This window comes from Sus scrofa, chromosome X (assembly GCF_000003025.6).
Source record: "Sus scrofa isolate TJ Tabasco breed Duroc chromosome X, Sscrofa11.1, whole genome shotgun sequence".
NCBI lineage: Eukaryota > Metazoa > Chordata > Mammalia > Artiodactyla > Suidae > Sus > Sus scrofa.
The window spans coordinates 13,019,110-13,042,837 of record NC_010461.5 but is presented as its reverse complement, the minus strand read 5'-3'; the positions used below and the strand labels follow the sequence as shown (position 1 = coordinate 13,042,837).

The 23,728-nt window shown below is 44.4% G+C and overlaps 1 long non-coding RNA gene across 1 annotated transcript in view; it reads left to right on the top strand.

The window, feature by feature from the left end:
* The window catches only part of LOC110257748, an 85,228-nt gene continuing 78,270 nt past the window's right edge, over nt 16,771-23,728 (top strand). The window contains exons 1-2 of the long non-coding RNA XR_002340695.1: nt 16,771-17,264; nt 17,603-17,737. This is a non-coding gene — a long non-coding RNA (uncharacterized LOC110257748). The remainder of the gene's footprint in view (nt 17,265-17,602; nt 17,738-23,728) is intronic.

The window sequence follows — 23,728 nt, the reverse complement described above, 5'->3', positions numbered from 1 at the left end:
CATTTGGTCATGCCTATTTTTGTGTTTGGAGAGAAACCAGTATAGTGTGTGTGTGAGGCTTGCTATTGGGTTTGGCAATCTGTTGTCTGGCTGGTTTCTTCTGGTGGCTCCCCAGGTACCCAAACCCTACCTCTGCCTCTGTTTTTTTTGAGAAAGTGCTTGCTCTTCCCTCTTCCTCAGAGCTCTCCAGATACAAGAGTGTTGTTATTCTTTTTTTTTTTTTTTTTTTTTTGGCCATGCCCATGGCATGCAGAAATTCCTGGGCCAGGGATCAAAGCCATGCGACGGCAGTGACAATGCCACATCCTTAACCTACTGAGTCACCAGGGAACTCCTTACAATAGTGTTCTTACAGAGAGGAAAGACACAGATTAGTTGGTATTGCTTTTCTAGTTTTTCCCTCTCTCTAACCAGGACCATCATAGGGGAAATTTATTTGGCTAATTCTTTGAGAGTCCCCTGAAGAACATTTACAAGTAATGAGTATTTTCTGCATTCAAAGGAAAATAAACATTTACAGCAAAATCTACTAATTGCCAGTGTTTTACTTCTACACTTTGCCCTTGATTTGGGTATAGTTTAGAAAATAGCCAAATCCCCAGTCAGAACTTCAGATGGAAGCTAATGTTGATTAGGAGATTTGGCCCCTCTAATCGTTAAGACAGAAGAAAATAGAACTTCTTAAGAAAGAAAGAAAGGTTGAGACACATGGATAATTCAAGTCAAAAACTTTTTTTTTTTTTTTTTTGCTCTTTTTTTAGGGCCATACCTGCGGCATATGGAGGTTCCCAGGCTAGGCGTCGAATTGGAGCTATAACTGCCCGACTACGCCACAGCTACAGCAACACAGGATCCCAGCTGTGTCTGCGACCTACACCACAGTTCATGGCAATGCTGGATCCTTAACCCACTGAGCAAGGCCGGGGATCAAACCTCCAACCTCATGGTTCCTAGTTCGATTCGTTTCCACTGTACCCCAATGGGAACTCTCCCCACCTTTTTTTTTAATATCCAGACAAAACTTCCCTTGAAAAAGACACATGCACCTGCATGTTCATTGCAGCACTAGTCACAATAGCCAAGACATGGAAACAACCCAAATGCCCATCGACAGATGAATGGATTAAGATGTGGTATATATACACAACGGAATACTAGTCAGCCTTAAAAAAGAATAAAATAATGCCATTTGAAGTAACATGGATGGAACTAGAGACTCGCATACTAAGTGAAGTAAGTCAGAAAGAGAAAGGCAAATACCATATTGTATCACTCATATCTGGAATCTAATTAATATAAGGCACAAATGGACCTTTTCACAGAAAAGAAAATCATGGACTTAGAGAAGAGACTTGTGGTTGCCAAGGGGGAGGGAGGGGGAGTGGGATGGATTGGGAGCTTGGGGTTAATAGATGCAAACTACTGCCTTTGTAATGGATAAGCAATGGGATCCTGCTCTATAGCCCTGGGAACTATGGTCCCTTGTGATGGAGCATGATAATGTGTGAAAAAAGAATGTATACATGTATGTGTGACTGGTAACCTTGCTGTACAGTAGAAAATTGACAGAACACTGTAAACCAGCTATATTGGAAAAAATAAAAATCATTACTAAAAAAAACCCCAAAAAACCAAAACAAAACAAACTTTTTTTTTTTTTTGCTTTTTAACCTGCATCCTTGGCATATGGAAGTTCCCAGGCTAGGGGTCGAATCAGAGCTACAGCTGCCAGCCTATACAACAGCCACAGCAACTCGGGATCCCAGCTGCGACCTACATGGCGTCACTGGATCCTCAACCCACTGAGTGAGGCCAGGAATGGAACCCACATCCTTAAGGATAGTGGATTCATTTCTGCTGTGCCACAATGGGATTTTTTTTTTTGATGGCCAGGCACGTGGAATGTCCTAGGCCAGGGGTTGAATCTGAACCACAGCTGTAACCTAAGATGCAGCCGTGGCAATGCCAGATCCTTTAACCCACTGCACGGGGCTGGGGATCAAACCTGCGCCTCTGCAGAGACCAAAACCACTACAGTAGAATTCTTAACTCACTGCATCATAGCGGGAGCTCCTCATCAAACATTTTTTGGAGTCAACTTTGCCAGTTGGGTGCTAGACAGTAGGCTTCAAGCCCTGTGTTCAGATAATTGAGTCTGATGTTAGGGAAGACAGGATGAGATTCACACGTAAGTAACATCTGAGCCTTTCAGGAGTTCTTTGATAGAGGGATAGAATCTTGCCATGGCATCTTACGTGGGAGGTGATGACATGTGGGTGAGACTTTCTACTTTACTGAGAGAAGCTGTACACACATGCGAACATGCACAAGAATGATCTCCTCCGACCTAGCACAGAGTTGGGTACATTTATGGAATTGTGACATGTTCTATGAAGGAATTTTATAATAACAGTGGGACTTTGAGCTGTTGAATGACGCACAGTTGGAAATGCAGTCATGCTATGCAGTTGGGAATTTATTAAATTGACACATTGCACGAGAATCCCTTTCCATGGCTCTCCTGACTCCTGGGTGTTTCTGGCTTGATAAGAAATAACTGCATATTACTCTAGTTCTTGTCTAATCTACAACGGAGTGAAGGCAATCTAGGAAGCCGGTAGCAAGAAGGGAGACCCTAACGATAATGGCCCAATCGAAGTTGTTTTAAAATGGCAGTGAACAAAGGAAAACTATGATTGTGGACTAGAAAATCCTTCAGGTGGGTACTTAAATGATGTCTTTCTTAATTTAGAAGTAAGATTTAATGTTTATTGGGCTTTATTTTAAATTTAGCGCTTAGTCTGGGTCTGTGGATTGCAACAGCACATCTCAATGGGTCTGGGTCTGTGGATTTCAACAGCACATCTCAATGCACACGAGCCACAATTCAGGTGCTCAGAAGTGGTCCTCCGTGGTGTGCCAGACTCTGTGGCTGGCCACACCGACATAGGAAGCTTGGTGTCCAGAATAATCCTTCATAAAAGTGTATCATGTTACTTCTGTCTTTATGAGGAAATGGAGGGTAATTCTAACCTGAAATTCCAGTTTGTATCATGCAAAGCTGTGATTCAAAGAGTCAAAGCCCCTTCATGGCAAAGTGATGCTTTTCTCTTTAAGTGGAATGGGACGGAATTCTCGCACAGAAGAGGGTACAGTGCTTGGCGAAGGTGGTATCTCTGGAAAACTACCTCTCAATCAGGGTGTGGTAGGATTATTTTTTTCCATTTTTTCTTTTCGGCTATGCTCATGGCATGTGGAAGTTCCTGGGCTAGGGATAGAACTTGTGCCACAGCAGCAACCTAAGCCACTGCAGAGACAGCGCTGGATCCTTAACCTGCTGAGCCACCAGGGAACTCCTGGATGCGGCAGGATTTTTCTACACCATTTTTTTCTCTGTTTAGTCAGGAGCCATATAATATGGATCGGCTAGTTTTGAAGTGTTAGTTATTTGCTGTTGATATCGTTCTGGTCTTTCTGGTCTTATAGAAAAGCCCAGCTTAAGCTCAATTCTGGTCCCAGGCAGAAAGGATTCAGAAAGATCATAAATGAGAAAGTAACATGTAACCTAGAATACCACCTGGAAATATATGTCAAGTAAACTCTTTATTTTATTTTATTTTAATTTTTTTGTCATTTTGCCTTTTGTAGGGCCACTCCCTCGGCATATGGAGGTTCCCAGACTAGGGGTCGAATCAAATCGGAGCTGTAAACACCGGTCTATGCCACAGCCACAGCAACATGGGATCCGAGCCACATCTGGGACCCATACCACAGCTCACAGCAACACCCGATCCTTAACCCAGTGAGCGAGGCCAGGGATCGAACCCGCAACCTCATGGTTCCTAGTTGGATTCGTTTCCACTGTGCCACGATGGGAATTCCTTCTTTCATTATAAATCAGTTGGTGTGCAAAGAAAATAGTGAAGTAGGTTGATATGGTGGCATATACTTATCATGTAACTGAAAATGTCTTTTTTTTTTTCATGAGGCATCTCTTTTTTTCCCCTAAGGATCATAGAAGTGAGCTTATTATTCAGAGGGGCAAATCTGGCTACTGAAACCTTTTAAAGCTCTTTTGCCATACCTTATTTAACCCTAAGAAATCCTGTTTTATGATAGTAATCAAAGACAAATTGATAGAATTACCAATCTCTTAAGTGTAATAGAACTCCATGAAAAGTAGGCAAAGTATAATATGCTCATATGTGAAATAGCGGTATGCAATAGCTTTTAAAAATGAAATTCTGTAATTCTGAGGAAAAAGAACAAAGCAGGAGGCATAACCCACCCAGACGTCAGACAATACTACAAAGCTACTAGAGTCAAAACAGCATGGTATCGGCACAAAAGCAGACATATGGATCGATGAAACAGAATAGAGAGCCCAGAAATAAACCCATGCACCTATGGATAATAATTCTTTGACAAAGGAGGCAAGAAGAGAAAATGGGGAAAAGACAGTCTCTTCAGCAAGTGAAGTTGGAGAAGCTGGACAGCTGCATGTAAATCCGTGAAGTTAGAACACACCCTCACCCTCTGAGGGGAAAAGAAACTAAACATGGCGTAAAGACGTAGACATAAGACATGACACCATAAAACTTCTAGAAGACAACATAGGTAGAACATCCTCTGACATAAATCATACCAATGTTTTTTGTTTTTTTGGGTTTTTTTTGGCACACAGAAGTTCCTGGGCCAGGGATCAAACCTGCACCACAGCAGAGACTCAGGCCACAGTGGTGACAATGCTGGATCCTTAACTTGCTACCTCACGAGGGAACGTCTCATGCCAGTGTTTTCTTGGGTCAGGCTCCCAAGGCAAGAATCCGAAGTTGCTGCAGCTGTGGAGTAAGTTGCAGCTGCAGCTCAAATTTGATCTCTGGCCTGGGAACTTCCATTTCTGCGGGTGCAGCTGAATAAGAAAAAAAAAAAGAAGTGGTTTATATACACAGTGGGCTATTACTCAACCATGAAAAAGAGTGAAATAATGCCAGTTACAGCAATATGGATGGACCTAGAGATTATCATACTAAGTGAAGTGAGAGAAAGACAAATACCCTGTCACTTATATGTGGAATCTAAAATATGACACAAAAATGAACGTATCTATGGAATAGAAACAGACTCATAGAGAACAGACTTGTGGTTGCCAGGGGGAAAAGAGGATAAGGGAGTGAAGGATTGGGAGTTTGGGATTAGCAGAGGCAAAATAGTATGTATATGATGCGTAAACAACAAGGTCCTTTTGTACAGCACAGCAAACTATATACAGTATCCTATGATAAACCATAGTGGAAAATACATGAAAAAGAATGATATGTCTATATATCTCACTATGCTATACAGCAGAAATTACACAACATTGTCAATCAACTATACTTCAATAAAATTACAAAATATATCTATCTGAGAGGTCCCGTTGTGGCTCAGCAGTAATGAACCTGACTAGTATCTGCGAGGATGAAGTTTCGATACCTGGCCTCGGTTGCAGACATGGCTCGGATCTGGTGTTGCTGTGGCTGTGGATAAGGCTGGCAGCTGTAGCTCTGATTTGACTCCTTGCCTGGGAACCTCCGTATGCTGTGGTGTGGCCCTCTAAAAAAAAAAAAAAAAGAAAAGACAGAATATATCTCTCTGAAATTAAAAAAAAAAAAAAAGTTGAGAAAACATTGGGTGGTGGGAAATATAAGGGAATTTTTTCCTTCTTTTAATTTCCTTTATTTTGTTTATTTATTTATTTATTTATTTATCTTTTTTTGGCCGCCCCACAGCATATGGCGTTCCTGGGCCAGAGATCAGATCTGAGCCACTCTTGTAACCTATGCCATAACTGTGGTAGCTGTTAATAAGTATGCATAAAAATAAAGGGGTGTGTGTGTGTGTACACAACAAACTTCCAAGGATAGACTGTGGTATATATACTTGTTATTTTGTTTTTCCAGGGAAGAAAACTAGTCAGGTTTATGCTGTGATAATGCTATGTAACAACTAACCTCCTCCCCCCAAGTCTCAATGGCTTACAAAAGCAAGCACTTCTTTCTTTCTTTTTTTTTTTTTTTTTGCTTTTTAGGACGGGCATATGGAAGTTCCCAGGCTAGGGGTTGAAATGGGAGCTGCAGCTGCTGGCCTACACTACAGCTCATGGCAACACCGGATCCTTAACCCACTGAGCGAGGCCAGGAATCAAACCTGCAACCTCATGGTTCCTCCTCGGATTTGTTTCTGCTGCACCACAATGGGAGCTCCGATGGGTCTGGTCCATACATCCCCCATGGCTCTTCAAGGTCTGTTCTCATGGCCAAGGGCACCAGTGCCAAAGAGGCCAATTCACACCCTGCGAGCACAACTTCAAAGCCTCTGCTTGAATGCCATTGGCCACATCAGTGGGGATTTCTTCGCTGCCCCCGGTTAACCCTGGTAAGGGAAGGGCAGGGGGAAGAATTGAGGACAAATAATCCATTCTACTACCCGCCCTCTTCTTTTGAGAAATTGACCGTGTGATTTAAGTGTGTTTTCTCTCTCTGCACGTTACGTCATCATCCGTTCAGTTGCTCATGTTAGAAGCCTAGGCTGTCAGAGAAGGTCCAGATTGGGACGGGAGGAGCGTTTGTTGGTATACTGAGTTCGAGGTGACCATGGGGTAGTCAGAGCGATGAGGAGGCTGTTGGTTGGTTCTGCAGATCCAGAGCCAAACTATTTTGGTTGTTTATTTTCTCACTCAAGTGCCAACAGATTTTATGAGTGGGGCTGATGACAAGTGTTACTAGGTTTTTAGAGTCTTGGCCACTGAGTCGTCCTGCTGATGTAACTCTTGTGGAGTTATTCTGGATTCTGAACCAAGACTGGTCCTGCTACCTTTCATATTTAACGCCGAGTTATGAAGCGTCCACATCAAGGTTCTGCGTGTGAAATTCCTACTTCAGAGAAGTTATAGGACTGAAGGGCATTAGCCGACCGTATTTTTCAATCTAGACCTGCTTTAGTGCACCCTTTGTAAAGAGCCTCCTGAAAAAGAGTTTTTCTGTGTTTGTGTAAATACACTTGAGTCATCATCTCTTGTGCAAATTGTCTGTATTGATTAATGGTCTCTTGTTTGCTTCCTTTTGCTTGTTGTATTTATAGCTCACATTACTTATAATTGTTGGCCAACATAATATGGACCAGATGGCTTCATTATTCTCCGTTTCACACTCTGAATTTTAAACGTTGTGTTAGACTGCCTGTCAGTGGCCAGCTGTGTCCTAGAGGAGATGACGGGGCCAGACCGAGTTCAAAGATGCCAGGTCAGGTGCCATGGACACTAAGTGCTGTTGAGGTGTTAGCATTTGAGATTTCCTCTGGCCCTTGGTTTCACTTGCAAATTCAGACCTGAAGGCCAGGGAGGGAGAGAGACGGGGCATCAAAGTCCTTCTTTTCGTTGTTGTTGTTGTTGTCTCTTTAGGACTGCCTGTGGGCAAGGCAACAGATGCTGTGGCCTTTTTAGAGGGTCAGAGACACGGTCCTGGCCAATAGGCATGGAAGGAGCTGAAGGAATCAATACTTAAATATTACCTTGCCCCCTGGTGCCTCCAATTGGCGGAACTCACCTGGAAATTATAGAGCAAGGAAGCCAGTTGAGGCGGTTTTAAAGAGTCTGAGATAGCAGGATGGAGAAAGATGAAAGGTGAGGCTGGGGAGTTCCCATCGTGGCGCAGTGGTTGACGAATCCGACTAGGAACCATGAAGTTTTGGGTTCGATCCCTGGCCTTGCTCAGTGGGTTAAGGATCCGGAATTGCTGTGAGCTGTGGTGTAGGTTGCAGATGCGGCTCGGATCCTGCATTGCTGTGGCTGTGGTGTAGGCTGGTGGCTACAGCTCCGATTCGACCCCTAGCCTGGGAACCTCCATGTGCCGCGGGAGCGGCCCTAGAAAAGGCAAAAAGACCAAAAAAAAAAAATAAATAAATAAATAAAAAATGTGGGGCTGGAGGGGCTAATGGAGCCTTTCTAGATAATGTTTATATTACTATTGTTACCACTTTCTTTCTTGTTTTTTTGGGTTTTTTTTTGTTTTGCTTTTCAGAGCCACGCCGGCAGCATGTGGAAGTTCCCAGGCTGGGAGTTGAATCAGAGCTGCAGCTGCTGCCTACGCCACAGCCACAGAAATGCGGGATCCAAGCTGCGTCTGTGACCTACACCACAGCTCACGACAACGCTGGATCCCGACCCACTGAGCGAGGCCAAGGATAGAAGCTGTGTCCTCATGGATGCTAGTCGGATTCCTTTCCACTGCACCAAAACAGAAACTCCATTTTTTTTTTTTCCTTTTCTTTTTAGGCCCGCACCTGCGGTATATGGAAGTTCCCAGGCTAGGGGTCGAATCAGAGCTGCAGCTGCACGGCAATGCTGGATCCTTTAATGCACTGAATGAGCCCCAGAATCAAACCTGCATCCTCATGGATACTAGTTGGATCCCTAACCCGCTGAGCCACAATGGGAACTCCTGTTACCACTTTCTTATATATCCTTCCAGCAATGCACTATGCATACACAAGCATATATGGTGATCTTGGTAATTTCCGTGATATTTCAAAGTGTTAAAAAAATATCACTTTGATGGCTGCATAATATTAGAAGTTTTTACTGTGAAATAGTCTTTCATAGAATAGATGTAACTGTTATTTTAAACTTTATTATCATTCTTCTGTGATAATTTCATTATAATATTTATGAATAATATGATTCCTAAACAATATATTGTCAAACTTTGTATGATTCTGACATTTATGTGGTTTCAAATGTATTTATGCAGCTCGCATGTACACTTCTGAGAATCAGTTTTCACACTTAACATGATAATTTCGTGATTCATCCAAGTTGATGTATATTAAAATTTTGCTGCTATATATTGTTCCATTGTGTGTATATGCTATAATTTGTTTATCTATTTTACTGTCAATGGGCACTTGTCTTTTCTACCTTTTTAAAAATTAAAAAAAAAGTTTTTTAATCTCCCCCCACTTTTTTTTTTCTTTTTTTTGGCTTCCCTGTAGCATATGGATTTCCTGAGCCAGGGATCAAAGCCAAGCTGCAGTTGTGACCTACGCCACAGCTTTGGCAACGCTGGATCCTTTAACCCGCTGTGTCAGGCCAGGGATCTAACCTGCGTCCTGATGCTGCAGAGGCATCACAGATTCTGTTGCACCACAATGGGAACTCTTTGCTATGCAGTTTCTTTCTTTCTTTTTTTTTTTTTTTGTCTTTTTGCCTTTTCTAGGGCCGCTCTTGCGGCATGTGGAGGTTCCCAGGCTAGGGGTCTCATTGGAGCTGTAGCCACCGGCCTACACCACAGCCACAGCAACGCCAGATTTAACCCACAGAGCAAGGCCAGGGATCGAACCCGCAACCTCATGGTTCCTAGTTGGATTCGTTAACAACTGCGCCACGACGGGAACTCCATGCTATGCAATTTCTATGTGCATACGTGCTGGAGATTCTGTAGGGTAGATACTGGGAGGAAGAAGACTTGGTGACATGGATTCTCTTCACTTTTACAAGGTAATGCCATATTATGTTCCAAAATTGTTGGATTCTCTTCACTTTTACAAGGTAATGCCATATTATGTTCCAAAATTGTTGTTCTCAGGGTCACCCCCATTTGCCAGTGTATTAGTTTTGTGGTTCCATATCCTCAGCAAACACGTCTTAATTTTTGCCAATCTGACAGGTACAAAATGGTATTCCATTTGCATGGTCTGATTACTAGTGAGGTTGAACCTCTTTTCATATGATTATTACCCAATTTATTTTTCCTTTCATGTCTTGCCCGTATTTTTTTTTTTTGACTTTTAATTTGTAACTATTGTTTTTTAAAATTATACTTGATTTACCATGTTGTGCCAGTTGCTCTTCTTTTGCCCGTATTCATTTGTTTCTGTTTTTCATTTTTTGGCCCCACCCACCGCATGCAGAAGTTCCCGGGGCCAGGGATCAGACTCCTGCCACTGCAGTAACCCGAGCTGCATCAGTGACAACACGGGATCCTTAACCTGCTGAGCCACCAGGACCTTGTGGATTTTTACTTGTTTGGGGGTTTTTTTGGCCTTTTTTGGCCCATATTTATTTATTTTTCTTCCTTACTGATTTTATAGAGGAACTTGAGTAGATGCAAGCAGAGTAGGTAAAAGTTGATGGCTGTAATGCAGGTAAGGTGTGATGGTAGCTTTTACTGGGGCTAGAGTCTTAGGGAGGACGCTCACCTTCTAAGGGTTTCCATTTACTATCTTTTCTTCTAACATTTTTATTCCTTATTTTTACACTCAAAACTGGAGTCTTTAGAAAAAAGAAGAAGAAAAAAAAAAAAAAAAAGGAGTTCTCGTCGTGACTTAGCAGAAATGAATCCCAGTAGGAGCCATGAGGACACAGGTTCGCTCCCTAGCCTCACTCAGTGGCTTAAGGATCTGGTGTTGCCTTGAGCTGTGGTGTAGGTCGCAGACACAACTCAGATCTGGTGTTGCTGTGGCTGTGGTGTAGGCTGGTGGCTACAGCTCCTATTTGACCCCTAGCCTGGGAACTTCCATATGCTGCAGGTGTGGCCCTAAACAAAAAAGTGGGGGAAAAAAAAACCCAAAAACACACATGTAGTTTTCATCTGGAATTTTAAAAAATGTAGTATGAAATAAGGCAAGAAATTTTTTTTTTCAGATGGAAAACCATTTAACCTAACCGAACTCATTTAAAAATAAATTGAAATACCGCTTTTGTTGTAAATTAAATGTCCATATTTATGTGAACCTGTTTCTGAATTCTGCGTTCTTTGTTCTACCATCAATTTGTCTCTTCCTATACAGACAATTTATAGCAGGTTTTTTTTTTTTTTTTTTTTCTTTTTAGACCTGCACCCGTGGCATATGGAAGTTCATAGGCTTCGTGGGTCGAATCAGAGCTGCAGCTGCCAGCCTACACCACAGCCACAGCAACACCAGATCCTTAACCCACTGAGCGAGGCCAGGGATCGAACCTGCATCCTCAGGAATGCTAGTCAGGTTCTCAACCCACTGAGCCACAGCAGGAACACTTTAGAGCAGGTTTTACAGTAAGGTTTAATATCTGGAGAGAGAAATTACTCCTCTCATGATTTTTCCTTGGTTTTATTTTCTTATATTGATTTTTCTATATAAGCTTTAAAATCATTTCACCCTTTGAAAGAGTCCTATGTTCATGCTGATTCAAATGGCATTTGTGTATTATGTTTAGAAGAATCGACACCTGTCTTCCCATCCAGAAACGTGTTCTAACTTTCCATTTATTCAGGTCACCTCTTCCATGAGTACAGATAACCAGAAGTTGCCTGCAATTATGTTCAATATTTTACATCTTTTATTTGCATGTTCGAAAGTAATATTCGTTTTACGTTATGCCATTTAACAAGCAAATAGTGCTCATTTCATCACTTGACGGTCGAAACCTTTCCAACATTTCAAGTATGTCATTTTGAGTGCGGACATTTCTTCTTGCTCTAAGAACTACTGAAAACCTCTGGTTCATGATTAGGTTGAAAAGAAGGAAAAGTATTAACATTAGATTAATCAATTTTATATAACCTTTGAATATGTTATGTACCATTGTCTCATTTCAGCAGATGCCCCTTTCCAGCTTTTGATGTCATCATGTCGCAAAGACCTAGGGGATCGGGTTTGGGATTTGTTACTTTTTGTTTTGTTTTGTTTTGTTTTTTAGGGCTGTGCCCTCGGCATATGGAGGTTCCCAGGCTAGGGGTCAAATAGGAGCTGAAGCCGCTGGCCTACGCCACAGCCACAGCCACAGCCACACCAGGTCTGAGCCGCGTCTGTGACCTACACCACACTCATGGCAATGCCCGATCCTTAACCCACGGAGTGAGGCCAGGGATCGAACCCACATCTTCATGGATGCTAGTCAGGTTCCCTAATTGCTGAGCTGGTGATTCCCATAAAACGAAATCTCAAAAAAAGAGTCATTTGGGGTCTTCTTTCCTTCCTAAAACATTTATGACCATGTTAGTGGCTTCCCGAAAAATATCTCTGGGTCTTATTTCAGCCTTCAAGCTACAATTTCTTCAAGTTGTATTTCAGCCTTCAGGTTATAATACGAGGGTCATTAAGCCTTCTGGGATTAATTCAATTGCTCATGCACTTGTTCCTTCATAGTGTACAGGGCATTGCTGACGTTTCCAGTACCTTGTAGGGCTCTCATTTTCCCCAGCTTTGAAAAAGTCCTGCTTAATCATCTGCAAGTAAAGCCAGGATGAAACCCATACATCTGATTACTCTTTATTTTTATTTTTTAATGAACAAGTTATTACGTTGGCTATATTCTCTTCACTTTCCTCTGATGCTCCAATTACCCAGGTATCAAGGATCATAATGAAATAACAAGAAAGAAGAGTGTTAAAAAGCCATCTGGGAGTTCCCGTCATGGCTCAGTGGTTAACAAATCCGACTAGGAACCATGAGGTTGCCTTGCTCAGCGAGTTAACGATCAGGCATTGCCGTGAGCTGTGGTGTAGGTCACAGACGCGGCTCAGATCCCACGTTGCTGTGGCTGTGGCATAGGCTGGCAGCTACAGCTCCGATTAGACCCCTAGCCTGGGAACCTCCATATGCCTCAGGAGCGGCCCAAGAAATGGCAACAACAACAAAAAAAGCCATCTGGATAACACTGGGGTATTGACAACTGTGATAAAATTAACTCTTCAACCTGGGAATATGCCTGCATAATACATTGGTCCTTCTCTCCTAGGAGAAGTTGGGTTAAATTAAAAGAAAAAAAGACAAGATGGTGTATCAGTTGGGATTATAGCTTTGACTTTGCCCAAAGCCAAGGTAACTGGACCCAATACCACTTTTATAGACATTTCTTTTCGTCATAATAGATTTTTTTTCTTTACTTTTGCTAATCGGTGGGAATCAGTAAGCCCAGATTATAAGTGATAAAGTCTAGGCTAAGGAAGGTGTCAAAATGGTGTGGGGAGAAGACGAGTTCCCTGGTGGTGCAGCAGGTGAAGGATCCAGTGTTGTCACTGCTGTGGCTTGGATTACTGCCGTGGTGTGGGTTCGATCTCTGGCCTGGGAACTTCCACATGCCACAGGTGTGGCCAAAAAAATTGGTGGGAATAATCATTCGAATTAAATATCAGCCACCATTTCAGCACGTAGTGATAACAGTGCATTTCACTGATAAATTTATTCTTTTATTTCATTGCTTATGTTCACCAGGTTATAAGGCTCCTTCTGAAATGGTGCCCAGAGAACAGAAGAAGCCAAGTCAACCTTGCTGGGGGATTAGGGTGCAAGTAAGTTGACTTCGGCTGGTTGGATGTTATCTAGGAGCCCACCGGGGCGGGTGCAGAAGAGTCGAGGCTGAACAGGTCTAGGTTATTCATCAGACCAGATGAAATTAATGCACCGCCTACCCTCCCCACCCTTCACCCCAAGGCCCTTGCCATTCCCATAGCTACCTGTGCCAATGGCTTCTTACCAAATGCACTTGAGGCCCGCCTGCGGGTTTTCTTTGGCTGCCACAGGGGAGCGGGCTTGTGCTTCTGCCCTGGGCAGGGCAGGCCGGAAGTGGCAGGGACTACAGGCCCCTGGGAGCTACCCTCAACCAGTGACCAATGGGGTTGATGGATAAATACCTCAGCCTCCCTGTCTCTTGAGGGGCCTGTTCAACACCATGTCCTGGAGCTCCAGTCGTGGTACAGTGGAAATGAATCTGACGAGGAACCATGAGGTTGCGGGTTCAGTCCCTGGCCTTGCTCAGTGGGTTAAGGATCCGGCATAGCCGTGAGCTGTGGTGTAGGTGGCCGACGCAGGTCGGAACTGGCGTGGCTGTGGCTATGGTGTAGACCGGCGGCTACAGCTCCGACTGGACCCCTAGCCTGGGAACCTCCATATGCCGTGGGAGCGGCCCTAGAAAAGGCAAAAAGACAAAAAAAAAAAACAAACAAAACCCCAAAAAACACCATGTCTCTGAGATCCTCAGCAGCATTAAGCCCCATTTGGTCATAGAAATAACCAGCTCATGGATGCCCTCCATATTGGCTTGCTTCCTTTTTCTCGCACATTCCTGCTACTCTACCACAACCCGCTGGGATTGAGACAGAACGGTGCCTCAGTGTAGGAACAGGGGGGCCGATACATTCCTTTGATATGGATATTGATTCGCCTTTGTGGTTTAAGGGCTCCAGGGAGTAACACCTCCACAGGCGTTGTTTTATTCTAGGAAACGCACACTAGGAAACGCTTCCTTTACTGTAGGAAATGCGAATCTCTAGCCCACTCCTCAACGGATAGAAAAGAAATGAGAGGAGGGGTGGCTTAATCTAAGGAAAGAAAAGGACAAAGAAACCATAAAACTTACAGGACATTTCCAACCCTGAAACCCCTATTGGACAAGGATCGATACAGGCAATTGGGCAAGGCCAATGCGAGAAAAACCACATCTTTCTGGACCCCACGTTGGTACCCCCCCATCTTTAAGAGATAAAAATCCCTATAGGGGAGTTCCAGTCACGGCGCAGTGGTTAACGAATCCGACTAGGAACCATGAGGTTGCGGGTTCGGTCCCTGCCCTTGCTCAGTGGGTTAAGGATCCAGCATTGCCGTGAGCTGTGGTGTAGGTTGCAGACGCGGCTTGGATCCTGCGTTGCTGTGGCTCTGGCGTAGGCCGGTGGCTACAGCTCCGATTGGACCCCTAGCCTGGGAACCTCCATATGCCGCGGGAGCGGCCCAAGAAACAGCAAAAAGACAAAAACAAAAACAACAACAACAAAAAAAAAATCCCTATAGGACAATAGGGAAGGGGGCTCTTCCCCCCGCCCCGCCCCACCCCCACAGCAGCCCTGGGAGCTATTTGCTTTTCTTTAATAAAGACTTTGCTTGCTTGCTGCCTCCGTGTTCACAGGGTTCATTCTGCTGTGAACAAGAACCCGGATTCTGGTATCAGGATCACCTATCAAATTAGCTACTTATACTCAAATCCCTGTCTCACTACCTCCTTCTGGGGGATCCCCCCCCAACTGAGGCATAGGCAAGAAAAGTAGCAGATAACTGAAGAAGGGAGTTCCTGTTGTGGCTCAGTGGGTTAAGAACCCAACATAGTCTCCATGAGGATATGGGTTCGATCCCTGGCCTCGCTCCATGGGTTAAGGATCCAGCGTTGCCGTGAGCTGTGGTGTAGATCACAGATGTGGCTCAGATCCCTCATTGCTGTGGCTGTGGAGCAGGCCGGCAGCTGCAGCTCCCCTTCAACCCCGAGCCTGGGAACTTCCATATGCTGCAGGTGTGGCCCTAAAAAGCAAAAAAAAAAAAAAAAAAAGAAAAAAAAGAAAAAACTGAAGAAGATCCAAAACATTTCAGTGGAAGCAACTGGACTCGAGCATGCAGAAACCAGCTGGTGCTTTGCATAACTTACTCCTCTCAAGGGAGTCAGCGGAAGGTTGTGAGACTAGTAGTCGTGGACCTTTGCTTCAAATTTAGAAAAGATCCTGCTTAGATCGATGGGTTGAAATAGAGATTATTTTAGGCATCCAAACTCCTTTTAATAGGTGGACTATAGTTATTTGGAAGTCTTGCCTGTTTTGATAGTGATTCCTGGGAGACGCTTTTCTACACAAATAAGTACAAATTTGCAACTGGTTCATTCATTTAGGCTGAATGAGAGGCAATGGGGGCGCCAAGGCAAGAAAGGAGGGAGTGGGGGATGGGAGAGGCCCTTGCACCCTCAGGGAGGTTCCCTTCCTGGAAGCTCTTCAACCTTGAAAACGTTCTGTTAAATCTCAGAGTGCCCGGGGTGAGGGGGTGCCTTGTGGGGTGTGATGACGGAACTCATCTTTGTATCTGGGGGGACCGGGGTCAGATCAGAGCTGTCAACAGCTACCTGACTTCAGGAGCGCAGCTCTGGGAATAAGTAGGAGTCATGGCACAGTCTAGGACTGGCCAGGCTGTGACATGGGTTGGGATCTGTGCCGCAGTCTCTCTGGCCTCCTAGGTGCCAGGGAGCCGCAACTGGCCTCTCTGAGATGGGTTGAGCATCGGAAGGGGAAACCAAGGAGGAGATAGGAGTTCCTCCAAAATGCCTTTCAACGTTCCTGTTGAGTCAGGTGTTACTCCTTCCTGAAACGGATAATTGGTTTAAATGGTCTTTGGAATGTTCTTGGGTTTGATTTATGACTTGGTGAAAGGAGCCTGAAATTGTGCACTTGCTGGTTATTTGAAAGATTTTCTTGAAAAATTCTAAGGAAATGGGCAAGATTTTAGCTGACTAGGGGCTTCTGTTTTCAGCATCTCAGCCAGCAACTGCCTAATGCTATTTTATCTTCGGTATAATTGTTAAATATTCATTTTCTGCCTGTATCTGAAATTCCAGAGTTGTATTGTTCTGCATTTTCCATGATTGATCCTTGTTTTCAGCCTCAAGAGTCTTTCCTTTGCTTTCTGGTTTTTAATTTCTCGTGAACCTTCTTAGAACTCAAATTTTCTCCACCCTAATAGCCCAACAACTTATGTTGGTGCCCTAAGCCCTTTGCTATGGGATTCAGCGGTGTTCTCTTATCTGTTGGTATTGTTTTTGTTTGGTTTGATTCTGAACTCCTTTCTGTTCCGAAATTTGGAGCTTTCCTGATGCTTTTGTTGCTGGTCCTCCCCTAACATAGAGTAGGGAAAGTCTAAGTGTTCCATCCTGCAGGATGGTCACCCTCCCCGGCTATCTCCCCCCTCCCCCCCCCCACCCCATGGATGGAGAGAGCAGGCTTTTCTGAGAGCTCCTGCTGTGCCCTCTCTCCATCCTGAGTTGTGGGCTACCCCAGAGCTTGACCTGCGATATATAGAAGGGGAAAAAAACCTAGGAACTCGCTTCTGGGTCCTCATTTAAGATCTCGGGTCCCTTACCCAGGGCCTACTGCTTTTTAGCCACTGTGGCTGGCAAAATAACGCCTCCCCCATCCCCTCCTCCCTAACCAAAAGAGGTCTGTGTTCAAATTCCTGAAACCTGTGGCAAAGGAGCCTTGGCCGACCTAATTAAGTTAATGAGATTAACTGGGTTATCTGGGTGGGCCAATGAAATCGCAGGGGTCCTTATTACCAAGCAGCCAGCGGGTGACGTCAGCCAGAGGCCATGGGATAAAGAAGCTGGAGTTGCGGGCGGTTTCTGGAACTCGTTATGGAGGAAATAGATTATTCTCTAGAGCTTCTGGAAGGAACACAGCACTGCAGACCCTGTTTGGGTTTCTGACCTCTCCGACCCCAAGGTAATCAATTTGCGTTGTTTTCAACTACTACCTTTGTGCTAAGTTGTTTGAGCAGCAAAGGAAAAGGAATTCACCCAGGTTTCACAGTATTCTAGTCGTTGTTTTATGGATCTTGTCTGGGTTTTTTGTTACAGAGGGTGAGTTGTCATTGGGTCCTTTCCAGTTTCTAGAAAATCAGTCCGTAGCAATGAACATGGCTTTCACAAGACTCTTAAGCAAGCAAAGCTTTTTTATTAAAAGAGACAGCTTGTATACAAGGCGGGGGCAGGGGGCGGGGGTAGAAGGGCTTAGTTTAGTTTCATTTGTAACCAAAGGGAGGGTCTGTCTCCTGATCACAGATAATTTCCAGAACTCGTCAAACGTCTCAGATCATCAGCAGATGGCTCCATGGTGTCTATCAGGAAGAGGGATGGCTTCTGCGAGGGGAGAGGAAGGCATGGGAATTTTCCACAAGAAAACAGAGAACAAATAAGGTTAAAGTTTATAGTTGAGCTTCCTGTCTTGTGGCAACTTGGTATTCTCACCAGTGTAACAGAGATAAAGTTAATCTTTTATTTCTGGTTTCTGTCTTTGGGACTTAGGCCCCCCCAAAGGCCTTTGTTCTTCAGCTTGCAAGGCCTGTTTTGCCCACGGCTGTTCTCTTGTCCTTTTCCAAGATGGCTGCACTCTTGTTTTCCTGTCTTAGGTGGTGTGGAGTGTCCTTCCTCCATCTTAAGTGGAACCAGAGTCCATTATTCTTAATTTTCCAATTTTTATGACTTTGGACGGTAGGAGCTACCTTCTGTGTCCAGTAGACCCCTCCTATTAACCTTGGAAAACAGTCATTGAGAAGGCTGGAACCCAGTGAAGCAACCCTGGTAACCACACTGCTCTTAAAACACTCCTCACTGGCTTCCGACCCTGCTCCGTGAGGTGTTCCCAAGCTTCCGTGGTGGGAGAAGCGAGGCGTGCTGGGATCTCGTTGAGCATGGGCTACGTGGGCTTTTTCACATTCTGTGGGACTAGGTGCAGAATTTATCTTGGGGAAAGACGACTCTTGTTTGGGAAAACATTTGGAGAGGCTTTTTGGTTATGCAAATAAAGGCCTAGAGCTGAGTCTGGTGAGAATGGTTGAGATAATGGGGAACTAAATCACCCCTTAGAAGTCTGTCTCCTTAGGGCGTTCCCGTCATGGCGCAGTGGAAACGAATTCGACTAGGAACCATGAGGTTGCAGGTTCGATCCCTGGCCTTGCTCAGTGGGTTAAGGATCCGGCGTAGCCGTGAGCTGTGGTGTAGGTCACAGATGCGGCTCAGATCCCGTGCGGCTATGGCTGTGGCTGTGGCATAGGCTGGCGGCTACAGCTCCAGTTCGACTCCTAGCCTGGGAACCTCCATAGGCTGCCAGTGTGGCCCTATAAAGACCAAAAAAAAAAAAAAAAAAAAGAAAGAAACGAGTTCTTAGGGGGCTGAAACTAGGGTTGGGGGAAGATGGGAAAAAATGCTCAATTCTGAGGGTGCAGAAGCCTGAAGGCAGTTGAGAGTGACAGCCAGTACAGAAAGATAGTCCTGAGAATAATCTGGAGATAACTGGGCCTCCCACCGATGGACAAATGATGAATTCCCTGGTCCCAGCATGTCCTCCATATGTAGATGGAGACAAAATGACGGTGGCGAAGGGAGGGCAGCATCTAACTCAGCACTGTCGAAGAGAAACAGAATGTGAGCTCGATATTTTTAAATTTGCTATTTGCATTAAAAAGGAAAAAGAATCAGGTGAAATCAATTTTAGTACCATATTTTATTTAACCACTGTATCCAAACATTTCAATGTTTCATGAACTTAAAATTTTATTAGAGAATATTTTCCATTTTTTTGCATATGAAATCTTTGCCATCCAGTGACTATTTTGCTTTTTTTTTTTTTTTTTTTTTTTTTGTCTTTCTGCCTTTTCTAGGGCCACTCTTGCAGCATGTGGAGGTTCCCAGGCTAGGGGTCGAATTGGAGCTGTAGCCGCTGGCCTACACCACAGCCACAGCAACTCGGGATCTGAGCCGTGTCTGCGACCTACACCACAGCTCACAGCTATGTCAGATCCTTAACCCACTGAGTGGGGCCAGGGATCAAACCTGCAACCTCATCGTTCCTAGTCAGATTAGTCAGATTCGTTAACCACTGATCCATGATCATCGTTCCTAGTCTGATTCATTAACCACTGATCCATGACGGGAACTCCCTATTTCACATTTCAAACCCATCTCTACCCAGTCTCGCCACCAGGTAAAATACTCAATGGCTGTATGTAGTGAATGGCTTCCATAGCAGACAATGCACGTCTTGCTTGCTGTGCTCTGTGATGGCTAAAATCATTCCAAAGACTTTTAGAAAAACACCAAGCAGAACTTGCCCTCAGAGTCTGCTCATCTCAGTGACTACATTTATCTTTGCCATACAAAAGCAAAACCAGAAATCCATGATTGCCCATGTAGCCTCTTGATTTCAGGAGGCGGCGGTCTTTAAGAAAGGCTCAGGAACTGCTTATGGCCATGGGTGGCTTCTGAGTAGGCGGATAGAATTAAGCCCATAGAGAGATGAAAAATGGATGGAGGTAATCACCGATGAATTGAAAAATACGAGTATTAACAGCCACGTCCGTATAATGATGACTTAGGTGAGCCGTCTGCGGGAGCTGAGTTAAAAATGCAACTCCTGCTTAATTCAGTTTCAGGAGCCGTCTGAGCAAATGCCATGTTGTAGCAAAGTGGATATTAATTTATGGGAATGAAAGGACAAAGACACTTTTTCCTTGATGGGAATGACTGTATCTGATCCACCCTCCTCTTTGTCTCAGCTGTTTCTATAACCCAAGCATCTCAGCCACACCAGCCTGGAGCTTGAATAGGTCAGAACCCGAGTGACAAAGCTGCTTCCCCTGGATCACTCAAAACCCATGTAATTCTGATGCATACATATTCTAAGAAGAACATTATTTCAGTTGAATAGCAAAAGCGGCTGTGCCTGGGGACAATAGGATAAACCCAAAAGGCAGTTCACTTGGTCATGCAGCTTGGGAATTAGGAGATCCTTGAGTTTTAAAAATTATGGATGAGTTACTTCACATGTTACATAGGAAGCCAGACTTCATTCATCTTCTCACACTGGAGTATTACAAATCTGCTTAATACAAATTGGCAGAAAAAGCACATGCTTAAATTGCCACACTCCGCCTCTAACTCCAGCACTCTGTTGGAACTCTGGACCCTTGAATTCTTGCCAGAGGTCTTGGAAGACTTGGGAAGGTGTTCCCCCCCCCCCCTTTTTTTTTTTTGCTTTTTAGGGCCACACTGGTGGCATGCAGAAGTTCCCAGGCTAGGCATCAGGGCCTTAACCCACTGAATGGGGCCACAGATGGAACCCGCCTCTTCATGGATACTGGTCAGGTTCATTTTCACTGAGCCACCACAGAAACTCCTTGGGAAGGTAGCTCATGAAGGCTCCATTGGCACCCACGTTTCTCCCCTCTCCTGTGCCAGACCTCTATGGGCAAGTCTGTTCCCAGGGCTAATGCCCAAGGTAGCAGCTGGCTCATGCACTGGGGGTGGTTTCCAAAGGTGAGGCTCGAGCCGATGTTGGTCCTGAAGCTGCCCATGCCGAGAGCACCCATGTCAGGTTACAGGGCACAGTCTTGTTTTGCTGTAAGAGCCCTGGGCGGTGGGTCCTGTTGCCCACTGATGGGGCTGCTGCAGTTGGCACCTGGTGGTTCAGCTCTTGTGGGCCTGGCTCCCTCCTGTGCTTTGGGGCCCTGGTTCTGGGACGGCATCATCAATCCAGAGCATCTAGGGGTTCATCTTCTTTGATCTTGTGCCCTGTCCTGGTGCCCAAATTGTTCTTACAGTTCTCCTCCCTAAGAATGAGTTTCCTTAAATGGCACATTTCCTTAAATGCCCAAGGATCGCGGACCCTACCTCCTAAGCTCCTATGTATAAGCTGATTGCTCTGGGGAACAAAATTTAGATTCAAGCTGTGTTCTTCGCTATACTTAAGGAGACTAGTCTAAATTACTTTCCCTCCCTCTTTTTCATCATCCTTAGTAGAGTATAGTTACCTAGTGAGTAGCATCCATTTCAATTTTACTTTAATAATCAGCTCCCAGAAGACCGGCAGGCACACAATAGGTATTCAGTGAAAATTTGTGGAGGCCCTGAAAGCTTTCATTTGCAAGGAAATCATCGTTTTGGGAACAAGATTGAGTCTTTTTTTTTCTGGTAGCCTCATCAAGGTCACATTTCAACCCTTGTTTAGAGCCTCTGTTCCTTTTGGCCTTGGTGTCAGATGTCGGAATAGGGACAGAATAGTTACGAGTCAGACAAACCCAAGGCAGGATAGTGATTGGACAAGTGAGTTAAGCTTTCTGATCTTCTTTCCTCACTGTGTGAAGGGAATGACATCTCAGCACAGGCTTGTGTGAGAATTAAATGAGGGGATGCATCTAATGAGGCATTAGACCTGTCACATCATCTTTGCCCAACAGAGGGTACTTACTAAGAAGTCCTATTGGAGTTCCCGTTGTGATGCCGTGGAAATGAATCTGACCAGGAACCATGAGGTTGCGGGTTTGATCCCTGGTCTCGCTCAGTGGGTTAACGATCCGGCGTTGCCGTGAGCTGTGGTGTAGGTCGCAGTTGTGGCTTGGATCCTGTCTCGCTGTGGTGTAGGCTGTCAGCTGTAGCTCTGGTTTGACCCCCCCTCCTGGGAACCTCCATGTGCTGCAGGTGCAGCCCTAAAAAGAGCAAAAAAAAAAAAAAAAAAAAAAGAAAAGAAACTGCTGATGGGAGTTCCCTGGTGATTCTGTTGGGTAAACGAATCTGGCATTCTTGCTGTTGTGGCTCAGGTTCAATCCCTGGCCTGGGAACTTCTGCATGCTATGGGCACGGTCAAATAATTAAATTAATTAAAAACAATAAAACAACAGAGATGTATTAAAAAATACTGTTACTATTTTGAGGAAAGAAGAAAGAATCCCAACTGTCTGAACATCATTTGAGTCTGTCAGTCTTGTCTCTGTGTATAGAGCTTGGAAACCATGACCCTTCAAATCTTCTGCAAAGGCAGTGAAAATTCACCCCAAATTCCACCCACTTTATATATATATGGATGGGAATAATACTTCAGCAAAATAGTTTGTAGCTCAGTGTATAAGAGGATTTTTTTTTTTTTTTGGTTATCAATATTTCTTTTTTTTTAATTTGTTGTCTTTTTAGGCCTGCACCTATGGCACATGGAGGTTCCCAGGCTAAGGGCTGAATCAGAGCTGCAGCTTCCAGCCTATGCCACAGCCACAGCAACATCAGATCCGAGCCACATCTGCGACCTACACCACAGCTCACGGCAACGCCAGATCCTTAACCCACTGAGCGAGGCCAGGGATCGAACCCCTATCCTCATGGATTCTAGTTGGGTTCATTAACCACTGAGGCATGACGGAAACTCCTGGTTATCAATATTTCTGCTTATGTTAATACTACCTATGTTCCCAGGGTCAGAGCTCTTTAGCTTTCTTGATTTCCTCTGGGGCATGCCTTGCTTTATTGCATGTTGCTTTATTACACTGTACAGATTGATGTTTTCTATAAATTGAAGTTTTGTGGCAACTCTGCATCGAGCAGATCGAGCAGTGCCATTTTCCCAACAGCATTTGCTCAGTTTGTGTCTCTGTGTCACATTTTGTTAATTCTCACACTACTTCAAACTTTTAAATTACTACGTTTTTATGGTGATGAGTGATCAGTGATTTTTTTTTTTTTTTGGTCTTTTTATGGCTGCACCCATGGCATATAGAAGTTCCCAGGCCAGGGTTTGAATTGGAGCTGCAACTGCCAGCCTACCCCACAGCCACAGCAACGTCAGATCTGAGCCACATCTGAAACCTAGACCACAGCTCACAGCAGTGCTAGATCCTTAACCCACTGAGCGGGACCAGGGATCAAACCCGTGTCCTCATGGATACTAGTCAGATTCATTATCACTGAGCCACGATGGGAACTCCTGATCAGTGATTTTCGATGGTACTACTATGACTCACTGGAGACTCAGATGATGGTTAGCATTTTTTAGCAGTAAATTATCTTTTAAAATTGAAGTATAGAACTCTAAAATATACAGACAACTCAGGCAAATCAACACCAAAAAAAAAAACCCAATTAAAAAATGGGCAGAAGACCTAAACAGATAGTTCTCCAAAGAAGACATACAGATGGGCAACAGGCATATGAAAAAATGTTCAGTATCCCTGATTATTAGAGAAGTGCAAATCAAAACTGCAATGAGGTACCACCTCACACATTCAGAATGGCCATCTTTAAGAAGTCCACAAATAGGAGTTCCTGTCGTGGCGCAGTAGTTAACAAATCTGACTAGGAACCATGAGGTTGCAGGTTCGGTCCCTGCCCTTGCTCAGTGGGTTAACGATCTGGTGTTGCCGTGAG